Source organism: Ambystoma mexicanum, unplaced genomic scaffold (genome assembly GCF_040938575.1).
Source record: "Ambystoma mexicanum isolate Mex_15411 unplaced genomic scaffold, UKY_AmexF1_1 Mex_scaf48, whole genome shotgun sequence".
Taxonomy (NCBI): domain Eukaryota; kingdom Metazoa; phylum Chordata; class Amphibia; order Caudata; family Ambystomatidae; genus Ambystoma; species Ambystoma mexicanum.
The window spans coordinates 1881323-1893073 of record NW_027182464.1 but is presented as its reverse complement, the minus strand read 5'-3'; the positions used below and the strand labels follow the sequence as shown (position 1 = coordinate 1893073).

The following is an 11751-nucleotide window of genomic DNA, read 5'->3' as shown; positions in this document are numbered from 1 at the left end:
GCTGGATCAAGGACAAGGCAAGAATAGGAGATGGCTTAAGGTGTCAGCACCCAGGCTGCCCCATTGCGCACTGCCAGCAACAGATGTTGGACCATCCTTTAAGAGATTCTGAGGCTTATTTCAATGTTAACTTTGCTGCTGATTAAAGGATTGCTCAACCTTCGACCCGCGTCTAGTTTGCTTGGCTAAGCCCTGAAAATCTTTTACAGCTTGTATTGGTGGGAGATGATGTGAGTTTATCAAGAGCAACGGGATATGAGGCATGTGTGCCACAAAATGCAGGTCTATGATCTTTTATTTGAAAGCCACTTTGGAAAACCCTACTGAGAACAAAAGGATTACACAAAAGGAAAGGGGGTCAGGGGGGCAAGGGATAGCACATCTGAATGTGAGTCAGTTAATTGTAAGCCCAAATCCTACGCGTTTCGACATTTTTCCAGGCTTTTTGTTTCAGTTCTTAACAGATCCATTCCTATGTACCTCTGTGCTTTCAACAGAGTTTTCATTGTAATGGAGGGACATACAGTATGCCTTAAACATGCCTGGGCAGGGAAGACTATGTAAAAGCAAGAGTAGCAGACAGCTTAATAAATCATCAGCAGGACCCTCTAGACCTTCCCCAAAAAACATAACATGATTTCTATGCATGTATGTGCGTTGAACAGCGCAAGTAATTTGGTTAATGTCAGTGGATAAATGTCACTTTCCCACAGCGCAGACAAAATCACTTGTACAGGCCCCTTCTGCAAAAGCATTACCGCTGTAGAAAGCAGTGAAAAGGTGAGGCAGTGTGCAGTCCCCCCACCCCCGACCCTGATCGGCCACGATCGGCCAAGGACCTCTCTATAAGAGCTGAGGGTGGAATTTTTCTGGACCTCAGTAACTTAGGGAGACATGGCTAAAGGGATCCTCAATCAACGGCCCAGCTTTTGCTCTGTGGCCTGTCCGAATATGTCTGTTCTCCAAATTACCTGCCGCTGCCCAGGTGTCAGATGGTGAGATGGAATGACCTCCCAGGAAGCATACTGGCAGATGATTTGCATAGGCACACCCCCTCTCCCTCTCTCTTAGCCCTGCTTACTCCACAGTAGCAAGTATCTGGGGAAAATATAGTGGTCGAGGTGGGGTAGCAGTAACTAGCAACTCTGAGAAAGTAAATCTGGGACACTTGGCGACCTGTGGGGAACAACTGCAGAGCTCAGTGCCCAGAAGTTTGTGGCACAGGGAGGAGGTCTGTTGGATTTCAGTAACTTGGAGACATGCAACCTGGTCGGGAGTGCTTCAGGTCTCCTTCCTTGCATGTTCCAAGCAACTCAACAAAGCATCAACAGGCTGAGATACCAACCACAGAGCCCCTTTCCACTTGATTAAAAGGCTAAAATCTTTTCCATGCAAATACATAGCCCCCAAATACCATATTTTCTTTGTTTTCTCTCTCTCTCCTCCCTGTCTCCTTCCCTCGCTCCCTCCCACCCTCCCGCACTCTCTCTTCCCCCCAGCCCCTCTCCCTCTCCCTACCATTAATTTTAAGTTTTCATGCACTGCAGCACATTGTGGCAATGGTATTTCACAATGGGACTGTTTGAAAGTTACAGAAATCAAAAAAGAAATCAACCAACTAAAAGCAGCCAAACCCGGAGTACACTGCTCAGCCCCATTTAAAGATTAAGGCCCAGAAGCAAGTAAAGCTGTAGTTCAGAGCGATATTTGCAAATAGCACCTTAAAGCAGTTTACGCTGGAGTGCACAACAAGGGGGAAAGTGATAATACTGAGTTTGGTAGAATGGGATAAAAAAAAAACAAAAGAAGCGTGCCACTTGTAAAAGTACAAGTCAAGAAATTGAAGGGGACGGGGCTGTTCATTCAGTCAAGAGGACTCACAAGTAAAAGGCTCCTGAGGCATTAGTGTTGAATTTGGCGCAAAATGCATTGTGTTGTCGTGTAATATGAATGAACATACAATTTCAATCTTCAATAAAGAAAGATCTATTAAAAAATCAACACTTGCAAATTAAGAAAGTTTCTGTCCAGTCATGTTCCAAAAATAGTGAATGCTTTACGAATGTGCGTGTCATCCTTTAGAGCAGGGGCCGATTTAAATTTCCCATTATCATTCCAATATTAGTACATGTGTTGCAGAAGCAAGCGCAAAGGGAGAGTCAATCAAACCATTGATTAGGACCTCTGGTCAAAGGTTTGCCATACCAAATGTCCTTATTTCAGAGGGCAGAAAGTCCAAACACCATTTAGATATCGGGTGGTATGAAATGAAGAGGCAAACAACAACGAATAAGCATTCTTTGCTGCTCTATTGATCTGGCCCTAAAGGGTTTTAGTTTAATGCCAATTATATTTAAAGATATAAAGATTAATGGTCCAGGGTGCTTGCAAAATGAAAACCCCCTCCCCATCACAATGGCTGGGTCATACAAGCCTGAGAGCATCACAATAGACCCAATAGACATGAGAAAAACTCGGTACCTCTGAGTGTATGTGGGCCCATGGCTGTATCAAGGACAAGGCAAAAACAGGAGGTGGCTTAAGGAGTCAGCACCAGAGGCTGTCCGATTGAGCCCTGTAAGCAACAGATGTTGGACCATCCTATAAAGGATTCTGAGGCTGATTTCAATTTTAACTTTGCTGCTGATTTAAGGATTGCTCAACCTTCGACCCACGTCTAGTTTGCTTGGATAAGCCCTGGAAATCTTTTACAGCTTGTACTGGTGGGAGATGATGTGACTTTATCAACTGCAACGGGATATGAGGCATGTGTGCCACAAAAAGCAGGTCTAGGATTTTTTTATAAGAAAGCCGCTTTAAGAAGGGAACTTTGGGCAACCCCACTGAGAGCAAAAGTATTACACAAAAGGTAAGGGGGTCAGTGGGTCAACTGATACAATAAACTAACTCACAGTCAAATGTGCTAAGTCCAAATACTACCTGTTTCTACATTTTCCAGGCTTTTTGTCTCATTTCTTAACAGATCCATTCCTATGTACCTCTGTGCTTTCAACAGAGTTTTCATTGTAAGAGAGGGACATACAGTATACCTTAAACATTCCTGGGCAGGGAAGACTCTATGTAAAAGCAAGAGTAGCAGACAGCTTAAAAGAATCATCAGCAGGACCCTCTAGATCTTCCCCAAAAAACATAACATTATTTCTCTGCATGCATGTGCGTTGAACAGCGCAAGTAGTTTGGTTAATGTCAGTGGATAAATGTCACTTTCCCACAGCGCAGAACAAAATCACTTGTACAGGCCCCTTCTGCAAAAGCATTACCACTGTAGAAAGCAGTGAAGGTGAGGCAGTGTGCAGTCACCTCCGACACTTCCCTCCTCTGATCGGCCACGATCGGCCAAGGACCTCTCTATGAGAGCTGAGGGTGGAATTTTCTGGACCTCTGTAACTTGGGGAGACATGGCAAAAGGGATCCTCAATCAACAGCTCAGCCTTTGCTTTGTGGCCTGTCCGTATATATCTGTTCTCCAAATTACCTGCCGCTGCCCAGGTGTCAGCTGGTGAGATGGAATGACCTCCCAGGTAGGATCCTGGCAGATGATTTGCATAGGCAAACCCCCTCGCTCTCTTTCTTACCCCTGCTTACTCCACAGTAGCAAGTATCTGGGCAAAATATAGTGGTCGAGGTAGGGTAGCAGTAACTAGCAACTCTGAGAAAGTAAATCTGGGGAGCTTGGCGACTTGTGGGGAACAACTGCAGAGCTCATCTCCCAGAACTTTGTGGCACGGGGAGAAGGTCTGTGGGATTTCAGTAACTTGGAGACATGCAACCTGGTCGGGAGTGCTTCAGGTCTCCTTCCTTGCATGTTCCAAGCAACTCAACAAAGCATCAACAGGCTGCCATGCCAGCCACAGAGCCCCTTTCCACATGATTAAAAGCCTAAAATCTTTTCCATGCAAACACATAGCCACCGAAAACCATATTTTCTTTGTTTTCTCTCTCTCTGTCTCTCTCTCCTCCCTCCCTCCCTCCCTCCCTCCTTCCCATCCCCCATAACCCCCCCCTCCCTCTTCCTCTCCCTACCATTCATTTTAAGTTTTCCTGCACTGCAGCACATTGTGACAATGGTATTTCACAATGGGACTGTTTGAAAGTTACAGAAATAAAAAAAGAATTAACCAACTAAAAGCAGCCAAATCCGGAGTACACTGCTAAGCCACAATTAAAGATTAAGGCCTAGAAGCAAGTAAAGCTGTAGTTCAGAGCGATGTTTGCAAATAGCTCCTTAAAGCAGTTGACGCTGGAGTGCACAACAAGAGGAAAAGTGATAATACTCAGTTTGGTAGAATGGGATAAAAAACAAAAGCAGCGTGCCACTTCTAAAAGTACAAGTCAAGAAATTGAAGGAGATGGGGCTGTTCATTCAGTCAATAGGACTCACAAGTAAAAGTCTCCCGAGGCATTAGTGTTGAATTTGGCCCAAAATGTATTGTGTTGTCGTGTATTATGTATGAAAATACAATTTCAATCTTCATTAAAAAAAGATGTATTAAAAAATAAATACTTGCAGATTAAGAAAGTTTCTGTCCTGTCGTGTGCCAAAAATAGTGAATGCTTTACGAATGTGCGTGTCATCCTTTGAAGCAGGGGCCAATTCTATTTTCCCATTTTCATTCCAATATTAGTACATGTTTTGCTGAGGTACATAGGAATGGATCTGTTAAGAAATGAAACAAAAAGCCTGGAAAAATGTTGAAACAGGTAGGATTTGGACTTACAATAAACGGACTCACAGTCAGATGTGCTATCCCTTGACCCACTGACCCGCTTACCTTTTGTGTAATCCTTTTGCTCTCAGCAGTGTTGTCCAAAGTTCCCTACTTAAAGAGACTTTCTTATAAAAAAAGATCCTAGACATGTTTTTTATGGCCCACATGCCTCATATCCCGTTGCTCTTGATAAACTCACATCATCTCCCACCAATACAAGCTGTAAAAGATGTCAAGGGCATAGCCAAGGAAATTAGACGTGGGCCGAAGGTTGAGCAATCCTTAAATCAGCAGCAAAAATAACATTGAAATCAGCTTCAGAATCTCTTAAAGGATGGGCCAACACTGGTTGCTTGCAGGGCGCAATCGGGCTGACGCCTTAAGGCAAGCGCAAAGGGAGAGCCAACCAAACCATTGATTAGGACCTCTGGACTTTCTGCTCTTTAACATAAGGACATTTGATATGGCAAACGTTTGACCAAACACCATTTAGATGTCGGATGGTATGGAATTAAGCGGCAAACAGCAATACATCAGCATTCTTTGCTGCTTTATTGATCTGGTCCTAAAGGGTTTGGTTTAATGCCAATTATATTTAAAGATAAAAAGATTCATGCTCAACGGTGCTTGCAAATCGACACCCCTCTCCCCATCACGATGGCTGGGTGATGCAAGAGTGAGAGCATCACAGCAGACCCAGAGACATGAGAAACACTCTGTACCTCTGAGTGTATGTGGGCCCATGGCTGGATCAAGGACAAGGCAAGAATAGGAGATGGCTTAAGGTGTCAGCACCCAGGCTGCCCCATTGCGCACTGCCAGCAACAGATGTTGGACCATCCTTTAAGAGATTCTGAGGCTTATTTCAATGTTAACTTTGCTGCTGATTAAAGGATTGCTCAACCTTCGACCCGCGTCTAGTTTGCTTGGCTAAGCCCTGAAAATCTTTTACAGCTTGTATTGGTGGGAGATGATGTGAGTTTATCAAGAGCAACGGGATATGAGGCATGTGTGCCACAAAATGCAGGTCTATGATCTTTTATTTGAAAGCCACTTTGGAAAACCCTACTGAGAACAAAAGGATTACACAAAAGGAAAGGGGGTCAGGGGGGCAAGGGATAGCACATCTGAATGTGAGTCAGTTAATTGTAAGCCCAAATCCTACGCGTTTCGACATTTTTCCAGGCTTTTTGTTTCAGTTCTTAACAGATCCATTCCTATGTACCTCTGTGCTTTCAACAGAGTTTTCATTGTAATGGAGGGACATACAGTATGCCTTAAACATGCCTGGGCAGGGAAGACTATGTAAAAGCAAGAGTAGCAGACAGCTTAATAAATCATCAGCAGGACCCTCTAGACCTTCCCCAAAAAACATAACATGATTTCTATGCATGTATGTGCGTTGAACAGCGCAAGTAATTTGGTTAATGTCAGTGGATAAATGTCACTTTCCCACAGCGCAGACAAAATCACTTGTACAGGCCCCTTCTGCAAAAGCATTACCGCTGTAGAAAGCAGTGAAAAGGTGAGGCAGTGTGCAGTCCCCCCACCCCCGACCCTGATCGGCCACGATCGGCCAAGGACCTCTCTATAAGAGCTGAGGGTGGAATTTTTCTGGACCTCAGTAACTTAGGGAGACATGGCTAAAGGGATCCTCAATCAACGGCCCAGCTTTTGCTCTGTGGCCTGTCCGAATATGTCTGTTCTCCAAATTACCTGCCGCTGCCCAGGTGTCAGATGGTGAGATGGAATGACCTCCCAGGAAGCATACTGGCAGATGATTTGCATAGGCACACCCCCTCTCCCTCTCTCTTAGCCCTGCTTACTCCACAGTAGCAAGTATCTGGGGAAAATATAGTGGTCGAGGTGGGGTAGCAGTAACTAGCAACTCTGAGAAAGTAAATCTGGGACACTTGGCGACCTGTGGGGAACAACTGCAGAGCTCAGTGCCCAGAAGTTTGTGGCACAGGGAGGAGGTCTGTTGGATTTCAGTAACTTGGAGACATGCAACCTGGTCGGGAGTGCTTCAGGTCTCCTTCCTTGCATGTTCCAAGCAACTCAACAAAGCATCAACAGGCTGAGATACCAACCACAGAGCCCCTTTCCACTTGATTAAAAGGCTAAAATCTTTTCCATGCAAATACATAGCCCCCAAATACCATATTTTCTTTGTTTTCTCTCTCTCTCCTCCCTGTCTCCTTCCCTCGCTCCCTCCCACCCTCCCGCACTCTCTCTTCCCCCCAGCCCCTCTCCCTCTCCCTACCATTAATTTTAAGTTTTCATGCACTGCAGCACATTGTGGCAATGGTATTTCACAATGGGACTGTTTGAAAGTTACAGAAATCAAAAAAGAAATCAACCAACTAAAAGCAGCCAAACCCGGAGTACACTGCTCAGCCCCATTTAAAGATTAAGGCCCAGAAGCAAGTAAAGCTGTAGTTCAGAGCGATATTTGCAAATAGCACCTTAAAGCAGTTTACGCTGGAGTGCACAACAAGGGGGAAAGTGATAATACTGAGTTTGGTAGAATGGGATAAAAAAAAAACAAAAGAAGCGTGCCACTTGTAAAAGTACAAGTCAAGAAAGTGAAGGGGACGGGGCTGTTCATTCAGTCAAGAGGACTCACAAGTAAAAGGCTCCTGAGGCATTAGTGTTGAATTTGGCGCAAAATGCATTGTGTTGTCGTGTAATATGAATGAACATACAATTTCAATCTTCAATAAAGAAAGATCTATTAAAAAATCAACACTTGCAAATTAAGAAAGTTTCTGTCCAGTCATGTTCCAAAAATAGTGAATGCTTTACGAATGTGCGTGTCATCCTTTAGAGCAGGGGCCGATTTAAATTTCCCATTATCATTCCAATATTAGTACATGTGTTGCAGAAGCAAGCGCAAAGGGAGAGTCAATCAAACCATTGATTAGGACCTCTGGTCAAAGGTTTGCCATACCAAATGTCCTTATTTCAGAGGGCAGAAAGTCCAAACACCATTTAGATATCGGGTGGTATGAAATGAAGAGGCAAACAACAACGAATAAGCATTCTTTGCTGCTCTATTGATCTGGCCCTAAAGGGTTTTAGTTTAATGCCAATTATATTTAAAGATATAAAGATTAATGGTCCAGGGTGCTTGCAAAATGAAAACCCCCTCCCCATCACAATGGCTGGGTCATACAAGCCTGAGAGCATCACAATAGACCCAATAGACATGAGAAAAACTCGGTACCTCTGAGTGTATGTGGGCCCATGGCTGTATCAAGGACAAGGCAAAAACAGGAGGTGGCTTAAGGAGTCAGCACCAGAGGCTGTCCGATTGAGCCCTGTAAGCAACAGATGTTGGACCATCCTATAAAGGATTCTGAGGCTGATTTCAATTTTAACTTTGCTGCTGATTTAAGGATTGCTCAACCTTCGACCCACGTCTAGTTTGCTTGGATAAGCCCTGGAAATCTTTTACAGCTTGTACTGGTGGGAGATGATGTGACTTTATCAACTGCAACGGGATATGAGGCATGTGTGCCACAAAAAGCAGGTCTAGGATTTTTTTATAAGAAAGCCGCTTTAAGAAGGGAACTTTGGGCAACCCCACTGAGAGCAAAAGTATTACACAAAAGGTAAGGGGGTCAGTGGGTCAACTGATACAATAAACTAACTCACAGTCAAATGTGCTAAGTCCAAATACTACCTGTTTCTACATTTTCCAGGCTTTTTGTCTCATTTCTTAACAGATCCATTCCTATGTACCTCTGTGCTTTCAACAGAGTTTTCATTGTAAGAGAGGGACATACAGTATACCTTAAACATTCCTGGGCAGGGAAGACCCTATGTAAAAGCAAGAGTAGCAGACAGCTTAAAAGAATCATCAGCAGGACCCTCTAGATCTTCCCCAAAAAACATAACATTATTTCTCTGCATGCATGTGCGTTGAACAGCGCAAGTAGTTTGGTTAATGTCAGTGGATAAATGTCACTTTCCCACAGCGCAGAACAAAATCACTTGTACAGGCCCCTTCTGCAAAAGCATTACCACTGTAGAAAGCAGTGAAGGTGAGGCAGTGTGCAGTCACCTCCGACACTTCCCTCCTCTGATCGGCCACGATCGGCCAAGGACCTCTCTATGAGAGCTGAGGGTGGAATTTTCTGGACCTCTGTAACTTGGGGAGACATGGCAAAAGGGATCCTCAATCAACAGCTCAGCCTTTGCTTTGTGGCCTGTCCGTATATATCTGTTCTCCAAATTACCTGCCGCTGCCCAGGTGTCAGCTGGTGAGATGGAATGACCTCCCAGGTAGGATCCTGGCAGATGATTTGCATAGGCAAACCCCCTCGCTCTCTTTCTTACCCCTGCTTACTCCACAGTAGCAAGTATCTGGGCAAAATATAGTGGTCGAGGTAGGGTAGCAGTAACTAGCAACTCTGAGAAAGTAAATCTGGGGAGCTTGGCGACTTGTGGGGAACAACTGCAGAGCTCATCTCCCAGAACTTTGTGGCACGGGGAGAAGGTCTGTGGGATTTCAGTAACTTGGAGACATGCAACCTGGTCGGGAGTGCTTCAGGTCTCCTTCCTTGCATGTTCCAAGCAACTCAACAAAGCATCAACAGGCTGCCATGCCAGCCACAGAGCCCCTTTCCACATGATTAAAAGCCTAAAATCTTTTCCATGCAAACACATAGCCACCGAAAACCATATTTTCTTTGTTTTCTCTCTCTCTGTCTCTCTCTCCTCCCTCCCTCCCTCCCTCCCTCCCTCCTTCCCATCCCCCATAACCCCCCCCTCCCTCTTCCTCTCCCTACCATTCATTTTAAGTTTTCCTGCACTGCAGCACATTGTGACAATGGTATTTCACAATGGGACTGTTTGAAAGTTACAGAAATAAAAAAAGAATTAACCAACTAAAAGCAGCCAAATCCGGAGTACACTGCTAAGCCACAATTAAAGATTAAGGCCTAGAAGCAAGTAAAGCTGTAGTTCAGAGCGATGTTTGCAAATAGCTCCTTAAAGCAGTTGACGCTGGAGTGCACAACAAGAGGAAAAGTGATAATACTCAGTTTGGTAGAATGGGATAAAAAACAAAAGCAGCGTGCCACTTCTAAAAGTACAAGTCAAGAAATTGAAGGAGATGGGGCTGTTCATTCAGTCAATAGGACTCACAAGTAAAAGTCTCCCGAGGCATTAGTGTTGAATTTGGCCCAAAATGTATTGTGTTGTCGTGTATTATGTATGAAAATACAATTTCAATCTTCATTAAAAAAAGATGTATTAAAAAATAAATACTTGCAGATTAAGAAAGTTTCTGTCCTGTCGTGTGCCAAAAATAGTGAATGCTTTACGAATGTGCGTGTCATCCTTTGAAGCAGGGGCCAATTCTATTTTCCCATTTTCATTCCAATATTAGTACATGTTTTGCTGAGGTACATAGGAATGGATCTGTTAAGAAATGAAACAAAAAGCCTGGAAAAATGTTGAAACAGGTAGGATTTGGACTTACAATAAACGGACTCACAGTCAGATGTGCTATCCCTTGACCCACTGACCCGCTTACCTTTTGTGTAATCCTTTTGCTCTCAGCAGTGTTGTCCAAAGTTCCCTACTTAAAGAGACTTTCTTATAAAAAAAGATCCTAGACATGTTTTTTATGGCCCACATGCCTCATATCCCGTTGCTCTTGATAAACTCACATCATCTCCCACCAATACAAGCTGTAAAAGATGTCAAGGGCATAGCCAAGGAAATTAGACGTGGGCCGAAGGTTGAGCAATCCTTAAATCAGCAGCAAAAATAACATTGAAATCAGCTTCAGAATCTCTTAAAGGATGGGCCAACACTGGTTGCTTGCAGGGCGCAATCGGGCTGACGCCTTAAGGCAAGCGCAAAGGGAGAGCCAACCAAACCATTGATTAGGACCTCTGGACTTTCTGCTCTTTAACATAAGGACATTTGATATGGCAAACGTTTGACCAAACACCATTTAGATGTCGGATGGTATGGAATTAAGCGGCAAACAGCAATACATCAGCATTCTTTGCTGCTTTATTGATCTGGTCCTAAAGGGTTTGGTTTAATGCCAATTATATTTAAAGATAAAAAGATTCATGCTCAACGGTGCTTGCAAATCGACACCCCTCTCCCCATCACGATGGCTGGGTGATGCAAGAGTGAGAGCATCACAGCAGACCCAGAGACATGAGAAACACTCTGTACCTCTGAGTGCATGTGGGCCCATGGCTGGATCAAGGACAAGGCAAGAATAGGAGATGGCTTAAGGTGTCAGCACCCAGGCTGCCCCATTGCGCACTGCCAGCAACAGATGTTGGACCATCCTTTAAGAGATTCTGAGGCTTATTTCAATGTTAACTTTGCTGCTGATTAAAGGATTGCTCAACCTTCGACCCGCGTCTAGTTTGCTTGGCTAAGCCCTGAAAATCTTTTACAGCTTGTATTGGTGGGAGATGATGTGAGTTTATCAAGAGCAACGGGATATGAGGCATGTGTGCCACAAAATGCAGGTCTATGATCTTTTATTTGAAAGCCACTTTGGAAAACCCTACTGAGAACAAAAGGATTACACAAAAGGAAAGGGGGTCAGGGGGGCAAGGGATAGCACATCTGAATGTGAGTCAGTTAATTGTAAGTCCAAATCCTACGCGTTTCGACATTTTTCCAGGCTTTTTGTTTCAGTTCTTAACAGATCCATTCCTATGTACCTCTGTGCTTTCAACAGAGTTTTCATTGTAAAGGAGGGACATACAGTATGCCTTAAACATGCCTGGGCAGGGAAGACTATGTAAAAGCAAGAGTAGCAGACAGCTTAATAAATCATCAGCAGGACCCTCTAGACCTTCCCCAAAAAACATAACATGATTTCTATGCATGTATGTGCGTTGAACAGCGCAAGTAATTTGGTTAATGTCAGTGGATAAATGTCACTTTCCCACAGCGCAGACAAAATCACTTGTACAGGCCCCTTCTGCAAAAGCATTACCGCTGTAGAAAGCAGTGAAAAGGTGAGGCAGTGTGCAGT

General features: G+C 44.1%; 2 non-coding genes across 2 annotated transcripts; both read right to left on the bottom strand.

Annotated features, from left to right (window-relative positions):
- Positions 1-2040: 2040 nt before the first annotated feature.
- On the bottom strand, positions 2041-2147 carry LOC138560794 (U6 spliceosomal RNA). Its single transcript, XR_011299260.1, has one exon. It is a non-coding gene; the product is annotated as a U6 spliceosomal RNA (small nuclear RNA).
- Positions 2148-7515: 5368 nt separating this feature from the next.
- LOC138560793 (U6 spliceosomal RNA) lies at positions 7516-7622 on the bottom strand. The gene has a single exon (XR_011299259.1). It is a non-coding gene; the product is annotated as a U6 spliceosomal RNA (small nuclear RNA).
- Between the last annotated feature and the right edge of the window lie 4129 nt (positions 7623-11751).